Source organism: Siphateles boraxobius, unplaced genomic scaffold (genome assembly GCF_051911475.1).
Source record: "Siphateles boraxobius isolate OS27281-9 unplaced genomic scaffold, OSU_SipBor_1 24, whole genome shotgun sequence".
Classification (NCBI taxonomy): domain Eukaryota; kingdom Metazoa; phylum Chordata; class Actinopteri; order Cypriniformes; family Leuciscidae; genus Siphateles; species Siphateles boraxobius.
Window position 1 is genome coordinate 5,558,937 of NW_027508855.1, and position 24,703 is coordinate 5,583,639.

Here is a 24,703-nt window from a genome sequence, read left to right on the forward strand (position 1 = left end):
GATAAAGTATGTATATATACATACTGTTAAATTCATAAAATGTAATAAATATTAAAAACTAATTAATACAATTAATACAATGAAATCTAAATCCAGCTAAAATATTCTGGTGAACGTAATTTCACCAAGTACAACATGTTCCTGGATCAAATACTTTGTTGATCCTGGAACAACATTCCAATCAACCAATCAGATTTGAGGGACAAGTTTACAGTTTATGTCAAGTTTAGGCTTACAAGCAGGGATTTTAGGGATACAGTATGATATGGGTTAGGTTTAGGTTTAGGGATAGGGTTAGGGTTAGAACTAAATTTTCAGACATGAATGCCTTGGCACAATCACAGTGACCAAAAGATTCTATATGAAGTGTCTAACAGAACCCTTTAAGGTTCTACATAGAACCTTTTCTTCTAAGAGTGGTAATTAAAGTGGATTCTCAGGGGGTGCTTGGGCACAAAATATTCTTACCTGAACGTTGTATCATTTCACGTTGTAATTGGTGACCGCATGCACACATACAGATTTGCACTGTTTCCCAAGATAATTAGCTCAATGTGTCTGACTTAAAGTCATGGTCACCACTGAACACATCTTCCCTTTTGTTACCAAGAACATCCTAGCAGGCCAAGAACCTTTAATGACTTCTCAGTGAAAGTTACTTCAAGAATAGTAAGAAATTATCACAGGGAAAGAAAAAACTAGCAAGATGGATAAATAAATGAAGGAACACACGTTGTCCCTGTTGTTAATTTGCCCCCGAGATAAATCAAGCAGCTCACCTCTGATAAAAACAGGCTGTCTGTGTACTCCACTAATTGAGTTAGGAGAGCAGCATATAGTAATGGCTTCATTATACAACTCGAAAATATCCTACAGCTCATTATATACTGCTTTGTGGACTAAATGAGGTCGTTAAGCAGACAAATGACAGCATGTGCACCATCCATGTAAGGTGAAACACTACTATACAAATTGCTTCAATTATTATTGAGTTTTCGTGCAGGAACTATGCAAATACTGTTATTTACAGGTGTTTATGTATCGTAATTATTTAGGGAACACTTACAAAATGAACATTAAGACACGGTAATATTTAATATCAGAATAAGTACTAGCCTGAGGGAAAAGCTGTAGTCTCATAAGAAGAAATTTGTAATGATGCTAACCTAACAAATAAAGATATGGGCTTTCGTTTACTTGGGGCATATGCCTAATCCATAGCATTGGAGTGGATAAACATCATTTAAAGGGTGGCTGTGGTCAGATTCCTTCTGTATCATCCACTCTTTTGCTCTTGGCCAAAGTACTTAAATCAACAACAGTCCCACAGTGATTGACCTTGACTCTGGCCCTAGTGTTCTTCTCAGTGCATACATTTATCTTACTGTGTATCTAAGATGCAATTCAGATAACAAAAAAAGGAAACTTACCCATCCAATTGATACTAGTTTTCTTTTTTTCCTTTCACTTTGAAGAGCTATATTGACAGTTTTATATAATGCCCCATGCATTAGTTTCACTTTTATGTGTAAACAAGCCTTAGTGTTGATTAATGAGTTATAGTTTTATAGTGTTTGGTTGTGTAGTCTATCTTTACCTTAGAGTAAAAAAAAAAAAGCTTTCACACTGTGTAACAGAAGCCAGCTAGTAAGAAGGGTTACATTACATTGGTGCCGTGACCCGGATGGGAGTGAGATTTAGGTGGGTGAGTGTAACAAAGGCTAGCTAGTAGGAGCTGTGCAATTACAGCACACTCCCCTTGCCTCAAGATACACACTAGTGACTGATGCTAGAGACTGCGGTCTCTAGAGTCCTTGTTAGCTAGCCAGCCTCCCATGCCGGAGACGCCAGTTCGAGTCCCACTCGGAGCGGGGTGAGTAGGACCAGAGAGGGTTACATTGGTGCCGTGACCTGCAGTGGCGCAAAAAGTGGGTATGCGCTATATGCGACGCATAGGGGCGCCGCATCATGGGTGCGCCAAAGCGATGGTTAAAAAAAAAATCTATTTTTTTATAAGTTATATACATTTATATAAAAGTTATACAAGTTAAATATAAAAAAAAGTTACATAAATTTTAGAGGACTAACAGGCTAGAGTAGGCGCCGGCTCCCTCATAATATTCCATCATAGAATTTATTTTGACATAGAAGGGTATCGCGAGCGGGCGGGGGCGCGCGCGTGAGCGCTGAGTGAGCAGCACAGGAGTGCGTTATCGTTAAAACTCGAAAAAGATGAATGAAGCAAAAAAAGCGGTCGGGGGCTAAAAATAGAAAAAGGAGGTTAAAGGAGATGGCATGTCAAGGGATGCGACAGCAGCTAAATAAGTGGATGGTGAAATGCAACAGGTATGTGATGTTTGTGCTTGGAGGAGGCTTGCAAATATTCATGTTAACAGACTAACGTTTGCCAAATCTGGTAATGTAGCAGCCAGAGCTAGCTAGTTTAGAATATGCAAAACCGAGGTTGCTGAGCTGAAAACTAAAAAATATAAGGTAGCATGTACAATAAATGACAAGAATCTGGAAAACAACTAATGGAATATCTCTGGTTTACCATGGAATCATGCGTAGATTTGCTACCAAGCTTGGAGGCTTGCAAATATTAATGTTAACAGCAAGTTTTTGCTAACTTAATGCAAAATAATATTGCTGATATCTACATTTAGATTTTGGTTAAACCTTATGGTACCAATCCCATGCATGACATATCTCAATTTTATTAAAGTAAAATAACAACTGGAAAATATAAGGTAGCATGCACAATAAATGACTAGAAGCTGGAAAACATGACTTATGCAATAAGGCTGGTTTATCATGGAAACAAATAGATTTTGTTTTACCATTCATGTATGTTCATGTTAGCTGTGCTATCAGACATACAAGCTATAGTTACATCTGCTGGGTGACATGGAAGCTGTATTTAGGGTCACATCTCTCTCTCTCTTTAAAGATCTGTACTATATAATATGTATGATCAAGTGGCAAACAGCAACGAGGCTTTTTTCTGGCTTTTCCGAGCAGGTTTCTGTTTTTTTTTTTTTTTCACTGACATAATTTATGTAATCATTGTTGTCATTGTCACAAGTACAGGGATTTGCAAAGAAAAAAAGAAAATTTTATGGGATAAGGAAGATTTGATGGATGATCATTTTGATACAAATGACAACTACACACAATATGATTATTATATATATATATATATATATATGTGTGTGTGTGTGTATGTATGTGTATATGTGTATGTTTGTAACTATGTTTATTGTGTTTCTGTAATGTTTATTCTGTAACTTTTTATAATTTGTTAACATTGTTATATATATATATATATATATATATATATATATATGTTTGTGTGTGTATTGGGGGGCGCCAAAATTGTTGCTGCATACCCCTCTAACACTGGGTAGTTGCGCCCTTGGGGACCTGGATGGGAGTGAGGTTTAGGGGGGTGAGTGTAACAGAGGCTAGCTAGTAGGAGCTCTGCGAATACAGCGTACTTGCCTCAAGAGGCGCACTAGCGACTGATGCTAGAGACTGCAGTCTCTAGAGACCTTGTAAGCGAACCCGCCTCCCATGCCGGAGACAACGGTGCGAGTGCGGGGCAAGTAGGACCAGAGAGGTTACATTGGTGCTATGACCCGGATGGGAGTGAGGTTTATGGGGGTCAGTGTTACGGAGGCTAGTTAGAAGGAGATGTACACCTAACTCCCCTGGCCTCAAGAGGCGCACTAAATACTGTGGTCTTTAGTGTCCTTGATAGTGCACACACCTCACATGATGGTTCGAGTCCCGCTCAGAATGGGGCGAGTTGCACCGGGGGGTTTACAACTGCAAGATACAAAAACGTAATTCTGGATTTAAATAAACTAAATAAATACTGTAAAATGCCACTTCGTATCTCACAATGTGATGTAATTTCTTGCAATTTGCAAGACATTTTGACTTTACATCTCACAGTGTGACTTCAGATCTTATATAAGTCAATTTGACGTCAGATCTTATGTCAATTCATGCATCATAAATCCAAATCATGTATCAATAATCTAGTAACTTTACTTTTAAAACTTTATTTCACCATTACTTTTTATTTTGTTCTCTGGAAATCGCTTCCATATGGTTCTACAGTGTCACACAAAACAGAACAGAAGCAGATTTTAGACCACCTCCTGAAGTAAAAGGATTGGAAAGCTGAGTACCACTTAAAGTATGCTTTCCCTGACGATCATTAAAGAAGCAGTCAACGCTGAAGAGTAAATCAAATCCAGACATATGTCCTGTCCTTGGGTTACACAACAACAACAGACTGTAAATTGTTTAGTTGTTTATTGGCTTTTCACACCTGGTACTCCATACTCTTCAAACTTGGTGTTTAGAACATCTAAGCAGTAGGTGAAGTGCCTTTCACTGAGATCATTAAGTGCTAGAATCTCACATTTCTTCAACTTAATGAGGCTATAGTCAGACGCATATCAAAGCAATATCCACTCACTGGAAATGTACAGACAATTAATGAAAATACATATAATTGTGTAGGTGCACTTTCAGCCAGATGTACAAAATTTTGACTTTTCTCAACACAGCATATCTGTTGATTGGACTGTCATCTAAGTCCAACTTTGGCACCACAACAGTGGAGAAGTTATTTATGGCAAAGAGTTTTACCGCATACAGAAAAGGATCAAAATAATGACATCTACCTTACTGGCCTCTTAATTAATGTCAAAATTATCTCTGCACTCAGAGGAATATTTTATTCACACACAATTGAATTCTCTCATGTGTGAATCTACTGTCTCCAGCAGAATTCATCAGGAGCCAACTCAGTTCTGCAAGTATCTAACTGTAGGGCTATAGTAATTCACAGAGCTCTGGAAAGAAAGAAAAAAACTAGAAAGCTTTGGAAATGTGCAAAAAAAAGTAGCGTACAAATGCTGTGACCAAAAGTAGAGAAAGTACTCTACATTTTCATTTCAATCTATTACCAGAGTTGACTTCAGCACCTTTCTTTCAGCACCAGGTTGAACTTTTACAATGGATGAGGGTCATTATTTTTTCATTTTCGGTTCCTCATGAAGTTGAGTGGCTGCCTGCTAACGCTCATAAACAGGGGGGAGGTTGAGCTTGTAAATCAATGGGGAAACGTTAAATATATTAAATAGTACACTCCAAGGTCTGTTACACAGCAATATCAATAAAATGTCATGGTCAGTGATATGTTCATGCAAAGAGTCCAGTGTAAGAGCTTGCCATTCATTTTGATAATTATTTTAATAATCATAAACACACATAAACCTTGAATCTACCTACTCACGAATGAATGAATGAAGGTGTCCATGTCACCCCACTTTAGAGCAGAAATCAGTTTTTTGGGGGGAGGGGGGTGGGGGGTCTGGGGTTCTGGCTCACTGAGAACGAAAATAATACTTACAATTATTGATTGGCTCCAGTTATCAAGATATTTGGTCAGTATATACGACATATACGAGAGTATAAACTTAAAGCTGTTTTGCTGCATAATGGCAATGTTTTGCCAATTTCAGTTGGTCATTCAGTCCAAATGAAGGAAACATATGACAACATGAAACAACTTTTTAGGTACGTAAACTATGACCAACATCAGTGGCAGCTTTGTGGCGAATTGAAGGTTGTTGCTCTATTTCTTGATCTGCAGACTGGATACACAAAGTACTACTGTTTTCTCATGCGAATGGGATAGTTGTGCAAGAGATTCCCACTACATCAAGAAAGATTGGCCACTCCAACAGTCATTGGAGCCTAGAAAGAAAAGTGTGCAGCATCCACCACTTGTTGAATCAAGGAAGATTTTGTTACCACCCTTACACATCAATCTGGATAAAGACGACATGGAAAGCCTTCCAGTAGGAATACATTTTCTTGGAAACAACAATGCAAAAAAATGAAAGCTTTAGCATAAGTTCGGCCAGGAAGACTCAATCTTTACTTAACTAATTGCCTTCACATCTAACCAATCATGTTCTAATACTTGTGTGACCTTGACAATATGGCTATTAGAAATGTCGACCAAATTGACTATGCCACCCCCACTTTTCTGGGATGGGGGACCCTAACAATGATATTTTTAACACAGGCGGTTCAAATAAATGAACTAGAAGCCAGAGTACAAAAGTTGTTAATTTATTAAAAATGACAGGCACAATCCTTCTCCACAGGTATGGTGGTTGAAATAATAACCTAATTGGTAACAATGTTGTTTAGCAGAGATTTCGAACAAAAACCCCAAAAGAACCAAAAACAACCCACAACAATTCAACTCAATTTAAGAAAACATTAAACAAAAAACAAAAATGAAAACAATACTCAAAACGAATCAGGATTGATTAACTAAAGAAATACAATTAATTAAAGAAACAAAGTGAATCCAGAATTCAGATTTGATTGAACTGACAAATTATGACTAAATTGTATCAGAGAAGACAATGATAAATTTAATTGAGCTGATAAATTATAATTAAATTATATAAGAGAAGAAAATGACAGATAGAACACTCGAAACAAATCAAACTTGAATCATAAATTGGAGAACACACCACATGGGAGGAAACAAAAATCCAAACCAAATAAAAGTCAAAACCAATCAAACCATACGTAAAACACACAAACTAAGACCTCCCTTACAGTGGTATACCAATACATAAAACAAAAGATTTCACAAAATGACTACCATAAAAAAAACACAAAAAAGAAAAAGGTATAATTATCCAATTAACGAAAGATAACCAAAACAAATTAATCTCAATATTTCAATGGGAACAAAACGATAGCTACCACCCAAAGGAGGTTTTGAGACTCGATACTCTATAGTTCACTTGGTTGACGGGGACATAACAGTCTCAATGAAAGGCACAAGTGGGTTTTAACGCAGTCTGTTCCGTACAAACGTCCGTAAACGCTGGCATATAGACACGAGTGATCCCGCAGAGTTGTACGCACGCGGCGTTCTCAGACCAACATCAGCACAGGAAAAATTCTAAAGCACATTTGCACGTAGCCGAACCCAAACGCATAGTGGCACGCACCTGCGTTCTTAGCTCAACAGGTCATCAGCGTAGGAATAAACACTGATTTGTCGGGCACAGCAGTTTGCAGATGCTGACGCAAAACAATTACCTCCATCCTCCCCACCACCACCAGGATGGTCCCTTCCCCTCCATCCTCCCCACTACCACCAGGATGGTCCCTTCCCATATCTCCCGGGGGGTCGGCTGCGCCCCTGCGTTTACATTGGGCACTACGGAAGGGGCCTACACCAAAGAATACTTGCTTGCTGGGCTGTTAATAAATATATGCTTTTGTTACATAATTTTATCTCCCGAGTCTTTCTAGTAGAACTACAGGTTGTTGGTGGAAAACCTCCTCAAGGAATCCAAAAGCCTTGGTTGCAACATGCAAGTAAAGATATATTTTTTGCACTCTCATCTAGATTCTTTCCCACCGAACTGCAGAGCACTGAGCTAAAAGTTAGTCGAGAGATTTCATCAGGACATTGCAACAATGGAGAAACGCTATCAGGGCAAATGGAGCCCATCAATGCATTCAGGCTGTTGCTGGACAGTGACAAGAGATGCTCCTTTTATTGAATACAAGAGACAAGCCAAGAAGCGCAGAATAGACACTGAAAAGGACTAAACTGCAGCTAACCCTTTTGCTGATAGTTGAAGTGTTACTTAAACAGGACGTGAGGGAGGTACTATCTACAAAATATATGTAAAATGTAAAAACTTTAGAATCTTGGAAACAGTAGCCAATTAGTTGTTTTAATTGTTATATTTGAATTAAGCACATCATAATAATATACATAATAAATACCATATTTTATCTCTGAAGCAGACAACTTGTAGACCAGTGTAATCGGCAGTGCCTGTCATCACTAATTAATGGTTTGCACCATTAACAGGACTGTTGAGAAAATCTTTTATTACCGTAAAATCAAACAGGAAACAGGTGTTTGCTAATTAAATCTCAGAAAATAATGAGTGACCTATGCTGCCTGATAATGAATCAATATAGCCCCTGCATATGCTGCCTGCGTTATCAAGTTATTTCAACAGTTACCAAGGCTTTAACTGCACTGGTACAATGATTTCACTGAGGGGCTGTTTACACAACACTGTCTTCAACTAAAACCGGAAAAAATTATGCATTTTGGGGGCATGAGAATGCAAAATTTTGAAAACAAAGTTTCCAAAGTGCACGTTTTTTTAAACGATGCTGCTATCGTCTCCATGTTAACTACAAAATTGTGATTTTGTGAAAGTGGTGATATCATGCGCATGCGTATGTGTTCTGATCAGCCTATAGGCATGTAATGTTTCTTTACAAAGTGACATCGCCAACTACTGGCCTGGCATGCATGATACAGTGTTTTTCTGCTTTTCCGTGGATCTGTGTGAACAGAAATCATTTTGACAACGTTGTTGTGTACGCAAAAAACGTCCGTTTTTAGTACATCATTGTTGTGTAAACGTACCTTCAGATGACTGCAACATTATTTTAACAGAATGTCTAATCAAAAATGACATTGTGTAATCTGACACTGAGCTAAGTTGATGACAGCATAAAAAATTACTTCAAACTATATATTATATATATATTAAACACTCACATATAATTTGATGTCCTGATTTTTTTTAAATTAACAGTTTACCAACAGTAAATAAACTAAAACTGTTATATTTTTTAGTAACACTTTACAATAAGGTTCCCTTAGTTAATGTTAGTAACCTAATGTTAACTAACAATAAGCAATACATTTGTTACAGCATTTATGAATATTTTTAAATGTAGTTTTTTTTTGTTATTTCATGTTAGCTCAGGTCTATTATATAATATTATCAGATAGATTATATATAAATTAGCTAAAAATAATACATGCTTTTTTTGGTAACACGTTACAAAAAGGTTTTCATTTTGTTAACTAACATTAACTAACCATGCGCAATATATTTGTTACTGTACACTGTAAACCCGGATAAGTAAAATCTACTTAAAAAAACTAAGGTAACTCGTTGCCTTAATTTAATTAAGTAAGCATAACTTAATTGCATCAAGTTTTTCTTACTTAATCCATTTAAGTTTTGTCAACTTAATTCTGTCTGTGATCTGAGGAAGTGTACTCCCAGAGTGCATTGCGGCATTAATAAATGATTTGCTTTGTTTTACTATTGTTGGCTTTATTTTACCATTACAATTGCATTTGCTATCGTTATTGGGGTTATACTGACAAGAGACAACAAATAAAATTGTAATGATCTAATTAATTAAATTAATTTTAAAAAATTGTTACCATTGTTGTGGTTTTATAGAGGGGTTATATCAACCCAGTTAAAAGTTTATGCCATAAGTGTTAGCAATAAAATGTTAAAAGATCATTATTATACATTAAATATAGTTATGATATATATCATTAATAAATTCATTCAAAACATGGAAATAATTTAAGTATAAATATATATAATATTTGTTACTTCACTTCCTTTGAAATCATATAACTGATTTCATGTTGCATCACTGCATCAATTGGAATAAAATTACAGTAATATAAATTAGTTTATAATGTAATATAGTAATATAAACCAGTGTCCAACCAAAGGGAACACTTATCACAATAATTATGTGAAGTTTTAGGAAATCAACATGAATTTATGAAGTCAACTTATGTGACGTTCTCCCAAAATTGTTAGTTGTTTTGACAATAACATTCAAGATGACTGGAAAATTAGCAAATGCAACTAAGAAGAATGATGACTGCAGAAGTCGAAGAAATGAGTGAAAAGTCTATTAAGATTTACCCCGTCTCAAAAACCATTTGCCCCGCCTGTTTCTTTGTTTTTATTTTTGTTTGTTTTCCAAGTAATGTTTAATAGGGTTTTCTGAGTAAAGAAGGCATAGCATCAATATTATGAAGCTGCAGACTTGGAGCCTGCAGTTACAGTCCCCTGCAGTCCCCCACCCAGAATCCCGCATTCTCAGACCCCTCGTTTTTCGAGACAGCGCCTCCTGCTGTTCGGAAGATTGTATAACACCTTATACAAATGCAATTGAAAACAATAGGATGCAATATTACGGTCTGTTATTAAGTCTTAAGCTAACCAAAAAAATATCTGCGTTTCCTGTTTAATGCATGTGCCAAAAAAAACTCATTGTGTTCTCTGACTAACAAATTACCCAGTAATTATTTTTTGAGTGTGGGTGTAATTGAAAGAAAATTACTGATAAGGGATACAATTACAGATCTCCAGAAAAATATTATGTGATATTATATACAATGGTTTTTTTTTTTCAAATTCCAATTTTTCTCTCAGTTTAACCTATAATGGTCTAATTAACATTATACCATGCTAAAATTACAGAACCTGTTTTATGATATTTTGAATGCGAACCAAAACTCAAATAAGAATAGACAAAACACCAATAATAAACAATTCTGTACTTTATTTAACGATCACCTAAACATCATCTTGCTGTAAACAGGACAAAGCAAAGAAAAAAGGAAGAAAGAATTGTGTTAGAATTCAATTGCATTAAAAAAAATCCCCATTTATAAGTAGCTTTGGTTAAAAGTGTCTGCTAAATGAAAAAATTTAAAATGTAATGTAAATGCATAAGGTATAATAATTACTTTCTTGTAGGCGAATGTTCCTTCTTTTTGCAATCGCTCTGTCAAATTCCTCGCCTTCACTGAATGTCATTGTCAAAAATATTGTGTAATAATAAATAAGTTTAATTTTTTTGCAAATGCAAATTACAAGCATACCTATGACACATTCCAGCTCACATGTTAATACCATAGACTGGTTAATACATAGTGAAGGCATAGTAAATTTGATTATTAGGCAATTGTATGAGTTGTAAATGGCTGGCAACAACTTCATATCACAGTTAAATTAATATTGATTCATTTTAATACTTACGTTTTATAAGAACTAATTTAAGTAGTCTACATAAATTATATAATGTAAAATAATTACTCCAGCATTAATTAATTAAATTTATAGTTTTAGGAGAAAATGTCCGGTAATTAAAAAAGGTCAAACGGTAAATCTGATTAAATAATTAATGATGACATTCTTTGATATTAACACACTTAATGTATTTAATTGGTCTACTTTAATGTTAACTAATTGTATTAAAATTTTTACAATGGCATGTCTACAAAAAGTCATAGGTTAAAGGCTAAAGTTAGCTATCAAAATATTTTCGGGGAAAAAAGGCGAAAAAACATACAATAACGGCTCAAATTTTGTTACAAACTATCTTTACAAATATTAAATGGACTATTCATATGTTGGTGTATCAATGAGCTATAAAGTAGTTTGATTAAAAAAGAAATCGAATGAGTATGATTCGCTAAATAAAATTGACAATACTCACGTTTTGGACTAAGTTCTTCACATGTTTATCCGATCCAATTTGATAGGAGGCGCTGTCTCGAAAAACGAGGGGTCTGAGAATGCGGGACTCTGGGTCGGGGACTGTAGCTGCAGGCCCTGAGTCTGCAGCTTCATACTACATAGCATGCAAACAGTACAGATCACTAAATTGTTTTAAGTAAGTTCAACTAATTATTCGACATTAAGTAAAGTTAACTAAAAAGTGTTAGTTAGAACAACTGTTCGGTTTTACAATCTTTGTTAAGGTTAGTTACTTAAAAAAATACAGCTGTTCATTGTTTGTTCATGTTAGTTCACAATTTATTAACTAATTTTAGCAAATAAAACTTTTGATTTTAATAATGTATTAGTAAAGGATGAAATTAACATTAGCAAAGATTAATAAATACTTTAGAAGTGCAATTCATTATTAGTTCATGTTAACTAATTAACCAATGAAACCTTATTGTAAATTGTTACCGTATTTTTCATTGTTAGCTCATGTTAACTTATGTGTTACCCATTTCTTATTGTTGAACTATTATTAAAATAATGTAGGCTACACATCAAAATAACCAATGAACTGACAGAATACACTCATACCACTACATTCTTTTTGCCATTTCTTGCCTAAAATAAATCATTCTGCAATAAAAGTGTCTGCTTGGAAAGTAAATGTTCATTGGTCAGGTTGGCCAATATAATTTACTCTTGTTTTATCTGCCATAAACTACAGTTATTTGGCCAACACTTTAATACAAAGTGACTTGCAGTAGTGCATTTAAAGTACAGTATATTATGTCAGTATATCTCCCCTTTCGTGTTGCATCAGTTGAGCTACAGTGTGAAACAAATAAATAAAATAAAGTAAAAAGAAGCCACTCACAAGCTTTCAAATCTTCACCAGTTTGATAAAGATGGATCTCACCGTCTGCTCACAAGAAGTCACTAAGGAGTCAGTGATATATAGAGCATAAAGAAGGTTCCTAATTAAAATCCATACTCTTAATGAGCTTTTAGACAACAATTGGTTAACATGATTACAAAAGATAAGGGTGGTAAATCAAGGTCTTTTTAATTAAGTCTAAGATATGCTTCCTTGCAAAGATAAAGAAAAGGTGCCATTAGCTGTGCTTGCTCTGTTTTATAGGCCTTGTATTGATTCACAATTATGTAAGTGTAATTCTTTAAAACAAATCACATTAACATTTAATGCGGTGAGACACGCCATGCTAAAAGAGAAAAGGGCATGTTATAATGAAATGCTTAAAGATATATGAAATAAGCATTTTAATAAGTGGCAATTTTACATTATTACTTTTTTTAAAACAATCAAATCAGGTGAATATAGCAGTTGGGAGTCCACTGATAAAATGTTTTCAGTGGAAAACATTTCCCCGCCCCCCCCCCCCCCCCCCCCCCCCCCCCCCGCTTACTTTGATGAAAGAATAAATGAGTATATTTCAAACACTGCCACAGGTTCGCAGAATGAAACAAGCCCACTAAAAATAATTAAACAAATCTGGTTCTCTTATTAAAACATATTTCCAGCTGAGACATTAAACACGAATTATGATTGATTCTTATTATCAATGCTCAAACACAACAAATGCTTCCAAGGGTTTACATTAGCTCTAATGTGAGCCAAAAAACTCCGTCAAGCAAGACAGCCATCCAAATTTGAAATTCAAGCTTTGTTATTCAAATACCATTCACCACACCTGTTTTCAACATTGATAACAAATGTTTTTATAGCAAATCAATATTAGAATGATTTCTGAAAGATCACGTGACACTGAAGACTGGAGTAATGATTCTGAAAATTCAGCTTTGCCATCACAAGAATAAATTACATTTTAAAATAAATTCAAATAGAAGACAATTCTTTTAAAATGTAATAGTATTTCATGATTTCGTAACATGTTCTTACTGTTTTTTTATCAAAAAAATGCAGCCTTGATGATGAGCATCAGAGACTTCCTCCAAAAAAAGTTTTGCTGACCCCAAACTTTTTAACAGTTTTAAAGCTTTTTTAAAAATAATTTATTATCTGAACAAGTCCGATGACACTGTCACTAAACCCGTCTGGACTTAATACTTGACTAAAGGTCATCACAAGTGCTCATTTTTATGCAATGTAAACTAAGTTTGAACAGTTTCTCCTCCCCTCTGTATCCATATTGCCTGACATTTGAATTCAGTCACTCACTGATCTCGCTGACATTTCCCCACAGGAGACATGTGAATTCTGACACATATTTCATGCCTTTAATGACACTCTTCTGACCTTTGTGTTGATTCAAAACAAGGACTTTTCTACTTATAAGAAATAACACATTTGTGCTGCACGAATATTCTCCATTTGACTGTAAACTGCATGTAAAATGCTATGATAGAGACAGACCGGCCTCTCTGTTGGATAGACTGAAAAACACTTTTATAACAACTCCAAGTATGAGAAGCAAATAGTATGATTAGATTTGATTGGAGCACTCTAAACTTGTATTTGTAGATTCTGCAATCTACATTTGAATTGTTGCCTCAAGATACACACAGACACCACAGCAGTGACGGCACTTGGAATAAGACATCACCATGGATACCAGAAGTGTTTTTCTCTCGTCTTCCACTTTTAGTGTACAATTGTCTGTGTGAGGAAATAAATTAGGACCCATATGGTTTTTAAAGGATAAAATTATAGTGTTTTTGACTTGGTAAACAACACATTTAGAGCTGCTGGGAGGCAATTGGACTAAACATGAACCAGACCTTCAGGTCATTTTCCTCATATGCCGTGGTATCAGAAGAGGGTTTAGTGGTATTTTTAGCATGATTGCCTCTAATAAAACTTTTGATAAGGAGCAGTTTGTCTTCATGGATATTGGCAAATGTCCTGTGTGGCATCAAAATACACAATGTTCTCATTGTACCTTGGTTTTATAGACTAAAATCTGGTTAGAGACCTCAGTTTTTTGTTCAAGTGATCCAGTTACTTCCAGAATCCCTTAAAGTAGAGTAAATGAAAAAGACATTTCATAAACCTCTTGCAGATAGAATACTACAAAACGGGACGATAGTGAGTTACCATGTGAGATTTAAGGGGGTCTGTCTAAATTTCATTCTATTTGATCCTCATGAATTATGTTCAGCTCTTTATTATGCTAATAATGTGGAGTTATTTCAACAATCTTAAATTACAACAGGAACATTTGTGCTACTTTTTCCAATTGTTGCTTGCACTTTTTTAATAAACTGTGCAGCAATAAGATTAGATGTGTTAAAACCACAAGCCGAACAAAGACTTTTACATTGTTACAAAAAAAATCTAGCCTATTTAAAACAAATGCTGTTCTTTTGCACGTTCTAATCATCAAAATAATCCTAAAAAGTAATAATATAATAATATGAGAGTATAATAAGAAATATCATGTCTTGAGCACCAAATCAACATATTAGAATGATTTCCAAACTGAAAAGACTAAAAATTCAGCTTTGCCATCGCAGGAATAAATTTAATTTTTAAAGACATTAAAATAGAAAACTGTTATTTTAAATGGTAATAATACTACACAGTATTCTTTTTTTTCTATATTTTTCATCAAATGCTCATCAAAAAGTACTCAATAGATGTAGGAAATAGTATGGGACCACTCGCAATTAATACTGATTTCTACATAAATTGGTCATAACATTTTATTTACCCTTCAAAAAAGTCCCAACACTCAAACAATGATAGAATTCCATGTTTGTACTAAACACACCATGCAAACTTCACAGTGCTGGAGGAATGTGAATGTGTGATTTCATGACTGGTTGACCCTCCTTTGGCAGCAATCACCTCCACCAAACATTTCCTGTAATTGTGGATCAGACCTCCACAACGATAAGGAAGAATTCAACACCATTCCTCTTTACAAAAAGCCTTTGAGTTCAGCGATATTCTTGTGATTTCTGGTGTGAATTGCTCTCTTACCAAAGCATCTCAATCAGGATGAGGTCATGACACTGACCTGGTCACTCCAGAAGGCCTGTCCCCCCCCCCCCAAACGATGTCATTCAGTTATAGATTTACTCTTGTGCTTTGAGTCGTTGTCCTGTTGCATCACCCAACTTTTAATTTAATTGCCAGACAGATGGCCTTACATTCTCCTGACGAACTTGGGAATTCATTTTCCCGATGATGATTACAAGCTGCCCGGGCCCTGAGGCAACAAAACAGACCCAAACCAGGATGGTCATCTTTTGCAGGATATACACTCCTAAGGAGAGCAGCCATTTCCTCCATTTATAGACCATTTTAAACATCAAGCTTTGAAGTACTTTTGTAACCCTTTCCAGCATAACCAAGATCATCTCACAAAGATGCATAAACAAAAGTCTGCTATTGGGACCTCTAAGATTTTACCCCATATTTCGATTACTACAAAAACGGTGTTACGGAAGCAGACGGACAACAAGGTAGGTAGTGATGATAATGTTTAATTCAAACAGCAGAGTTTCAGGATACTTCAACGTGCAGAAATGGGTGAGTAACAGAGTTCAGATATGGATAATACTTGAGTGCAGTCCGTGGATGGATAATGGATATTTCCTTTGCAGGAACGTCGGATGGAGATATCCTGAGTGGAGAAGAGGCTAACAGGCTGACGGCACACACTCACGCACCCCTTGACTGGACTGAAAGGCTTACGGCTCGTACACCACGGCAGAGATGATCTGGACAGACTGGGATCGGCACAGAGAACTGGTAAGTAAACACAGGGTAGATAGGTTAGTGATACTCGTAGAGAGAAGCACTATTAGTCCGCTTGGTATGAACGAGCCCGGACAATGAGAGGTGTGTGCTTATGAAGCAGAGTAGCTAATGGGGTGCAGGTGTCTCTTGTTAAAACTCAGGTGACTGTGATCGTTGGGTGATTGTGGTGGAAGAACCTGGCCAATCCGTGACAAACGGGGGGGACATTTTTATTTATTTTTTTTACAAGTTTTTTATGTATACATCATGTATATTAAATACACTTTCTTTAAGAATACTGATTTTCATACAATAATTATTTTAAAACCAAAGTACAAGAGAACAATCATAAAAAAAAAGAAAAGAAAAACATTACCAGACCCATGAGAATTTTGCTTAACTGTCCTGAAAATAATTTCATAAAGCAAAAAATTGAAACATCCCTAATGGTAGATTAGATCTTTATGATTTAGGTTTTGGGGTGATATTTCTTTTCTGACAGGTTTTGTGAGAAATATTCAGTGGCATGGGATTCACATATACTTTAATGGAGCCCCTAAAGGGACGTGGTGGTGGAAAAAAATTTAGGATGGGAGAATTTTTTTCCCGAAATCTTTTGCGTTCCCTCGCAAAACTTTTGTGTTCCCTCGAGAAACTTTGTGTTCCCTCGCAAAGTTATTTGCGTTCCCAAAGAAAACCTGTTGGGAGCTCGGACAGACACTTCCGGACAGACAGTTTTGAGGAGAGTTGGGATGTAGCTCGTTGTCTAGGTTACTGTGATTGTAAATAGGTGTTGTTTGTGTTTTAACAACATTTAGCTCAAGAATATTGATCCCGGAAGTTCGAATAGCCTATGTGAATATATTTCCAACTTTCTCTGAACTCCTTGAGTTAAGCATTGACTGCATTTCTTTATATTTGAGTGCAAGTTCAAACATTATGTAATGCCAGATTAGTGTACGGAGCTCTGAAGCACTGCCAGCGGGACATTAAACAGGAAGTGTCTGTCCGAGCTCCCAACAGGTTTTGCTTGGGAACGCAAATAACTTTGCATGGGAAAGCAAATATCTTTGCAAGGGAACACGAAGTTTCACGGGGGAACGCAAACGTTTTTAGCCTAGAAATCTAGACGCAGCCTAGTGGCAGCAAAAATTATTTTGCAGTAAGTGTAGTCTAGCAACTCTCCGTTGACTTTTTTGAGCTGGAAAAACCAAAAACTGGTCAGGCCAATCAGATCGTGTATTGAGTCGGCGGGCAGGCTTAACGTAATGGCGACAGAGTTGCGACGGTTCACAGCTACTTGAAAACAAAGAATGACTGCTGCTGCTGGCGAACAGCGGCCTTTCGATTCGGCTTTGGCCGTGACTCTGGAGGATTTGAAGTTAAACTTTTCTTTGAAACAAGAACAAAGAACGGCTTTGCTCTGACTCTGACTATGTCACCTTCTTTGTTGCTCTGGTTGGTTGTGGCGCTGAAAGACAACCGTTTATCCCGCCCCTCGGAATGAGGCATGCCAATGGAGAGTTCCCAGACCTAACATCTTGATGTAGGTCTGGTATGCCAGGCTAAAAAGTTTTGCGAAAGAACGCAAAAGATTTAGAAAAAAAAGAATTATTTTTCCACCACCACGTCCCTTTAGGGGCTCCGTATACTTTAGATGTTGTATTCAATAAAGACATGAAAATAAACATTGTTTGTCGAATATCAGATCAATGCAGAAATCCATTGATGCAATAATTTTCAGATGACTTTACTTGAAAATTGAGAACATATTTTGAACTTTTTGTTGATCCACACTCTATTTCAGTCTGAATCCTAAAATCTGTTTTGGTGTATTCAGTACTTGACTGCAGTTCTTTGTGAATAACCACAAAATCAAGCAACACATTTTTATGTAAAATACAGAAAATTATTGTATAAAAATTCAAATAAGACAAAGAATTCTATTTGGAAAAACTTGCTATATACCACTACAGTAATGAATGTGTTTTTGCGCTTTCTTACCAAGGCCGAGCAGTAATTTTCTATGTGCGTATAAGAAATCTCAAAAATATTTGAAGCCTTGAAGGTTCCTTTACATTGGGTTGGCAAAACATAACTTTCATTAGCATTCCTTTCAACTGCTATTCACATTCTCTCCTATTAACAGCTGTGCTCATTCAGCTATATGCAGCATTTTTCAATCAAGCCATATAATCAGAAGAAATAGATTACCTGTGCAATCACACAAAAAATGTTTAAGTGCAAATGTCACCATGATAGTCTGTAACAGATTAGCTACTGAGAGTGGCTGCTGAAAAGTTGAGTTTATCACTGAAAAAGAAGAGAAAAGTCACGGAGAAGGTATTCCATTATAACACTGCCTTTAAGCTCCTTATTATGCGGTAAGAAAATATCAGTCAAGATCAGACAAGACTAATACATCTGATGAACTAACTGCCCCAAGGGTGAAAGAGGCAAGGAAAATAAACATATGAACCTCAAGGACATTATATAAACTTCTGTCCATAACTCTAGATCTTTAATAAAAACATTCATTTCAAACCTATATGAAATAAAAATAAGTTGTCAAGTTGTGATTTTAACAAGTCCAAATGATAAAAATGTTTCTATGATAATCTTTAACACTTCTAAGAACTCAATAAATTGAGCAAATACTGTCACGGTTAATGAATTCACTGTTTCCTTCTTGTCTCGTGTCTTTGTTGTTATACGTGTGTGGGTGTGTGAGTAGGGGGCGTGACCAACCCATCATCGCTCATCAGCGAGCAGCTGGTTTCACTTTCATCACCAGCTGCAGCTCATCCACCTTACCCTTCTTATACTCACCGTTTTGTCCTCTCTTTTGTCAGATCGTTGTTTGGTGTTGTCGTGTGTGTGTTCCTGATCCCGGTTGGCGTCCAGTTCATGTGCTTTGTTCCTGTCCTTGGCCATATTGCTTCCTTGCCATTATTGCCGTGACATAACGATCTGACCACCATGGAAGCAGCAGGTGAGTCGTCAGCGTCTCTTCAGGCGTTCGTTGACAACAGCATGCAGAGGATGGATTCCTGTGAGAAGAACATCAATGACAGGGGGAGAGCAGTTCAAGCTCTAGTGGCGCAGGTGTCCGAGCTCACCCAGCAGTTCCAACTTTTGGGAGCTCCCACTGCGCCACCCACACCGCCTGTTCCCCCCACACCACCAGCGAACCCTTCCCAGACAGAGCCTCGACTACCAGTGCCCGAATTATATTCAGGTGAGCCCAGTTTCTGCAGGGCATTCCTCACTCGATGCTCGATGCATTTTGCACTGCAACCCAGAACCTTCAGTACGGAACAGTCCAAGGTAGCGTTTGTTATAACGCTGTTATCAGGGAAGACGGCGCTATGGGGGACGGCGGTGTGGGAGAACCAAGATCCATGCTGTGCCTCGTTCCAGACACTCACCGCTGAGATGAAGTGAGTTTTCGATCGGGCAGTGGCTGGGAGAGAAGCGGCTAGAATTCTTGCTGATCTACGTCAAGGAGAGAGATCCGTATCAGATTTCTCCATCGAATTTCGGACATTAGCAGCTGAGTGTCAATGGAACGAGGAGGAGCAGTGGGACATGTTCCTGCATGGACTGGCTGACCGCATCCAGAGAGAGATTTACACCCTGGATCTGCCAACATCCCTCAACGGGCTTATTGAACTGGCTTTAAGAGTCAACGCTCGTTTGACCAGAGTCGAGAGACGGGTTCTGCCCAGTCAGTTTTCCAGTGGAGCTGAGAATCAGCGTTTCAGCGGAGCGGATGCGGTCAGCTCCACTTACGATCACGAGCCCATGCAGGTGGGGCGAGCTCGGCTTTCCCGGGAGGAGAAGGAGAGGCGGAGATCCCAGGGACTATGTCTTTACTGTGGTGGGACTGGTCACCACACTTACAGCTGTCCGGTAAAAGGCCAAGCCCGATAGAAACTATGAGGCTACTATCGGGAGGGATCTCCGCCGAGAAGACCTCATCAACATCTACCCTCCTCCCGGTAAGACTTAGATGGTCAACACAAACACACGACCACCGTGCACTGTTGGACTCGAGGAGCCGAAGGTAATTTTATGGACTATTGGTTTGCACTCAAGTTTCATGTTCCCATCAAACCCCTCACACACAAGATCTCAGTTCGTGCACTCAACGGTCAAGATCTCCCCACCATCGAATTCACCACTGAAATCATCACTCTCGTCACGTCTGGCAATCACACTGAAAGACTTTCATTCTACATCATGGACTCCCCCCTTGCACCCATCGTTCTCGGTCACCCGTGGCTCATACATCACAACCCCCATGTGGACTGGCAGCAGTGTACTGTTGTGTCATGGAGCAGTCAATGTCATGAGTCTTGTCTTGTGTCTGCCTGTTCGTCTGTTTCTGTTCCTATGTTTCAGGAGGAGACAGTGGATTTGTCAAACGTGCTTGCAGAGTACCTCGACCTGAAGGAAGTGTTCAGTAAGTCTCGTACTGCTTCTCTTCCTCCGCATCGTCCCTTTGACTGCGCCATAGATTTACTGCCAGGTAAGTCTCCGCCTAAGGGCAAGTTATATTCGCTTTCTGCTCCAGAAAGGGAGGCTATGGAGAAAAATATTTCTGATTCTCTAGCAGCCGGGTTCATCCGCCCTTCTTCTTCTCCAGCGGGGGCGGGTTTCTTTTTTGTGGGGAAGAAGGACGGGTCTCTGCGACCTTGTATTGATAACGAGGGTTGAACAGCATCACGGTAAAGAATACTTATCCTTTGCCGTTGATGTCTTCAGCCTTCGAGAGGTTGCAGGGAGCGTCGGTCTTCACAAAATTGGATTCACGTAATGCTTATCATTTGGTCCGCATCAGGAAGGGGGATGAGTGAAAGACCGCTTTTAATACCCCCAGGGGTCACTTTGAATATTTGGTAATGCCATTCGGATTATCGAACTCCCCAACGGTCTTCCAGGCACTCGTCAATGACGTGCTGCAAGATATGGTCGCCCATTTCATTTATGTCTACCTGGATGACATATTGATTTTTTCTTCTTCTCTCCAGGAACATGTGGAGCACGTCCGACGAGTGCTTCAGAGGTTGCTAGAGAATGGGCTTTTTGTCAAGGTGGAGAAATGCGCGTTTCATGCACAGTCTGTTCCTTTCCTAGGGTACATCGTTTCGTCTGAGGGAGTACGTATGGATCCTGACAAGGTTAAGGCTGTGGTGGAGTGGCCAAGTCCAGATTCCCGTAAGGCCCTACAGTGGTTTCTGGGGTTTGCCAACTTCTACCGGCGTTTCATTCGCAATTTCAGCCAACTAGCTGCACCTCTGACCGCCTTGACCTCCCCCAGAACTCCGTTCAGGTGGTCAGACGCAGCCGAGGCTGCGTTTGCCAAACTCAAAGGCCGCTTTGTTTCAGCCCCCATCCTGGTTACCCCTGACTCTTCACGGCAGTTCGTGGTGGAGGTCGATGCGTCAGAGGTGGAGGTAGGTGCAGTGTTATCCCAACGTTCTCCCATAGATGACAGGATGCACCCGTGCGCGTTTTTGTCCCATCGTTTATCTCCTGCTGAACGTAATTATGATATTGGTAACAGAGAGTTGTTGGCAGTCAAGCTAGCATTGGAGGAGTGGCGTCACTGGTTAGAGGGGTCAGGGCTACCTTTTATTGTCTGGACCGATCACAAGAATCTGGAATATATTAGAACTGCCAAGAGGTTGAACTCCAGGCAGGCTCGGTGGGCACTTTATTTCGGTCGCTTTGATTTTTCTCTCTCGTACTGCCCGGGTTCCAAAAATGTAAAACCCGACTCTTTATCGCGCATTTTTGATCGTTCCGAACGCCCGTCTACTCCAGAGTGCATTTTACCCGAGACCCTATTCGTCTCCACACTCACATGGGAGCTCGAATCGAAGGTCAAGGGTCGAATCGAAGGTCTTAGAAGGGGTAACGCCTCCGCACGGGTGTCCACCGAAACGCTTATTTGTGCCGGAGGGATTGCGGTCCGATGTTATTCAGTGGGGGAATTGTTCCAATGTGGCTTGTCATCCAGGAGTCAGTCGTACTAGATTTTTAGTCAAGCAACGATTCTGGTGGCCACTTATGGCTCGCGACATTCACAGTTTTGTTTTGGCTTGCTCAGTTTTGTGCCACTGGTAAGACTTCAAATCGACCTCCTGATGGGTTACTTCAACCGCTGCCGGTCCCTTCGAGACCCTGGTCCCATATAGCGCTAGATTTTATTACCACCCTTCCACCCTCTCAGGGGTACACTGTAGTTTTGACCGTGGTGGACCGGTTCTCGAAGGCGGCCCATTTCATTCTCTTGCCCAAATTACCCTCAGCCAAGGAGACAGCGTTGACCGTCGTTAACCACGTCTTTCGCTTACATGGCCTACCGATAGACGTGGTTTCCGACAGAGGACCCCTATTTGTGTCAAAATTTTGGTGAGAGTTTTGTAAGTTACTGTGGGCGACTGTCAATCTGTCTTCAGGGTTTCACCCCCAGAGCAATGGTCAAACTGAGAGAGCCAACCAAGATTTGGGGAGAGCGTTGCAATGTTTGGTTTCCAAGAATCCTTCCTCATGGAGTCAGCAACTGTCAATGGTGGAATACGCCCACAATACGTTACCAGTATCATGCACGGGCCTATCTCCGTTCGAGTGTAGTGTAGGTTACCAGCCACCTATTTTTCCCAGTCTGGAGTCCGAAGTCGCGGTCCCCTCCGTTCACGCATTCGTCCAGAGGTGTCACCGCACTTGGACTAGAGCCTGTGAGACTCTACTCCAAGTGCACCAAGCGCACGAAGGCCAAAGCCTTGGCCTCCCGTATACGTCGTCGGTTCCAAAGTGTGGCTTTCAACGAAGAACATTCCTCTCCGGTCCGTTTCGAATAAGATTGCTCCCAAATTTATTGGCCCGTTCACCAAGATCGTTAGTCCGGTGGCAGTCCACCTTAACCTTCCTCCTGCGTACAGGAGAATTCATCCCGTGTTCCATGTGTCCAAAGTCAAACCCGTGTTTTATTCTCACATTAATCCGCCAGCCCCGGTTCCCCCACCACCGCGACTCGTAGATAGGGAACCATCATATTCGGTCAATCGTATTCTGGGCTCAAGACGGAGGGGACGCGGAGTCCAGTACTTGGTGGACTGGGAAAGTTACGGTCCGGAGGAGAGAAGTTGGGTACCTGCTAGGGACATCCTGGATCACTCCCTTATTGATGATTACAATCGCAAGGTAAGGGAGTCTGGGGGCGCCAGGAGGCGTTCCTAGGAGGGGGGGTACTGTCACGGTTAATGAATTCACTGGTTCCTTCTTGTCTCGTGTCTTTGTTGTTATACGTGTGTGGGTTTGTGAGTAGGGGGAGTGACCAACCCATCATCGCTCATCAGCGCGCAGCTGGTTTCACTTTCATCATCAGCTGCAGCTCATCCACCTTACCCTTCTTATACTCACCGTTTTGTCCTCTCTTTTGTCAGATCGTTGTTTGGTGTTGTCGTGTGTGTGTTCCTGATCCCGGTTGGTGTCCAGTTCATGTGCTTTGTTCCTGTCCTTGGTTTCCGGTCGTGTCTTCGTCTCCGTGTTCTGGATTACTCACCACCATCATCATCGTCACCTCTTCTCATCATTCCAGCTGCACTCTGTTGGCCATCGACGTCCCTGCGACACACCCCGTGTCCAGTCAACATCAGATTCTACATTCATTAATAAAGAAGAGTTTTACTTGCATATTGCTTCCTTGCCATTATTGCCGTGACAGATGCTACTTAAAATGCTAAATGCTCAAAATGCTAAATTAAAACTTTTAAAAGGTAAACTTTAAATAAAAAGTTTTCCTTTTTTTCTATATAGTTTTCAGTAAGAAAAAGAGGAAAAAATAATCAGTCAAAATAAATTTTAGAAACATACGCAAGCAGTCTGTCAATATAACTTGCACACAAAGAAGACTTGGAATATCAAGCAAAAATAGTCTATTTAAATAGACGTAATTTACAGGAGATCACTAGAGAATAATCAGTGACAGGAGATCGCAAACCTCACATACATCAACAAGAATAGACCAAGAACAACTGGAAACTATCCACAGGATAACTGAGGAGGAAAACAAGGCACAGGGAGGGACTAATCAATCCCCTAATGAATCAACGACAACATACTTATACTATCCCCTGAAAGTATGTACTGTTTTTGTGAAGAAAAAAGGTACATAATTTTTGTTTAGCAGAATAGGCAAGCTTAATCATCATACTTCATTATAATTGTGTCTTTAACGGACCGCTCTGTCGCCTAGTTATGTGCTGTCACATGCCTGTCCTGTCTTGTGTTGCACAGGGGTGTTTTGTTATTTTGGGCCATGTGCTCTGGTCGTTGTCTGATCCCTCCCCCTCGTTACCTGATTATTGTTTGATTTCTTCCACCTGTCCCCTCTTGTTTTGTTCCCTTCTTAAGTATCCTCTTGTTTGCAGTCTTTGTCGGATCGTTTGTCTAATGTCTCCTGTTCCCCGCTTCATGTTAAGGTTCAGTTGTTGTTTCATTTTTATTCATTGTGTTTTTCCCCCTCGTGGGTTTTTTGCTTTGTGTT

The 24,703-nt window shown here is 39.0% G+C and overlaps 1 long non-coding RNA gene across 1 annotated transcript; it reads left to right on the forward strand.

The window, feature by feature from the left end:
* The first annotated feature begins 21,224 nt into the window (after window positions 1-21,224).
* Window positions 21,225-23,850, forward strand: LOC143748522 (uncharacterized). The gene is made up of 2 exons (XR_013206811.1): window positions 21,225-21,366; window positions 23,601-23,850. It is a non-coding gene; the product is annotated as an uncharacterized LOC143748522 (long non-coding RNA).
* The last annotated feature ends 853 nt before the right edge of the window (window positions 23,851-24,703 follow it).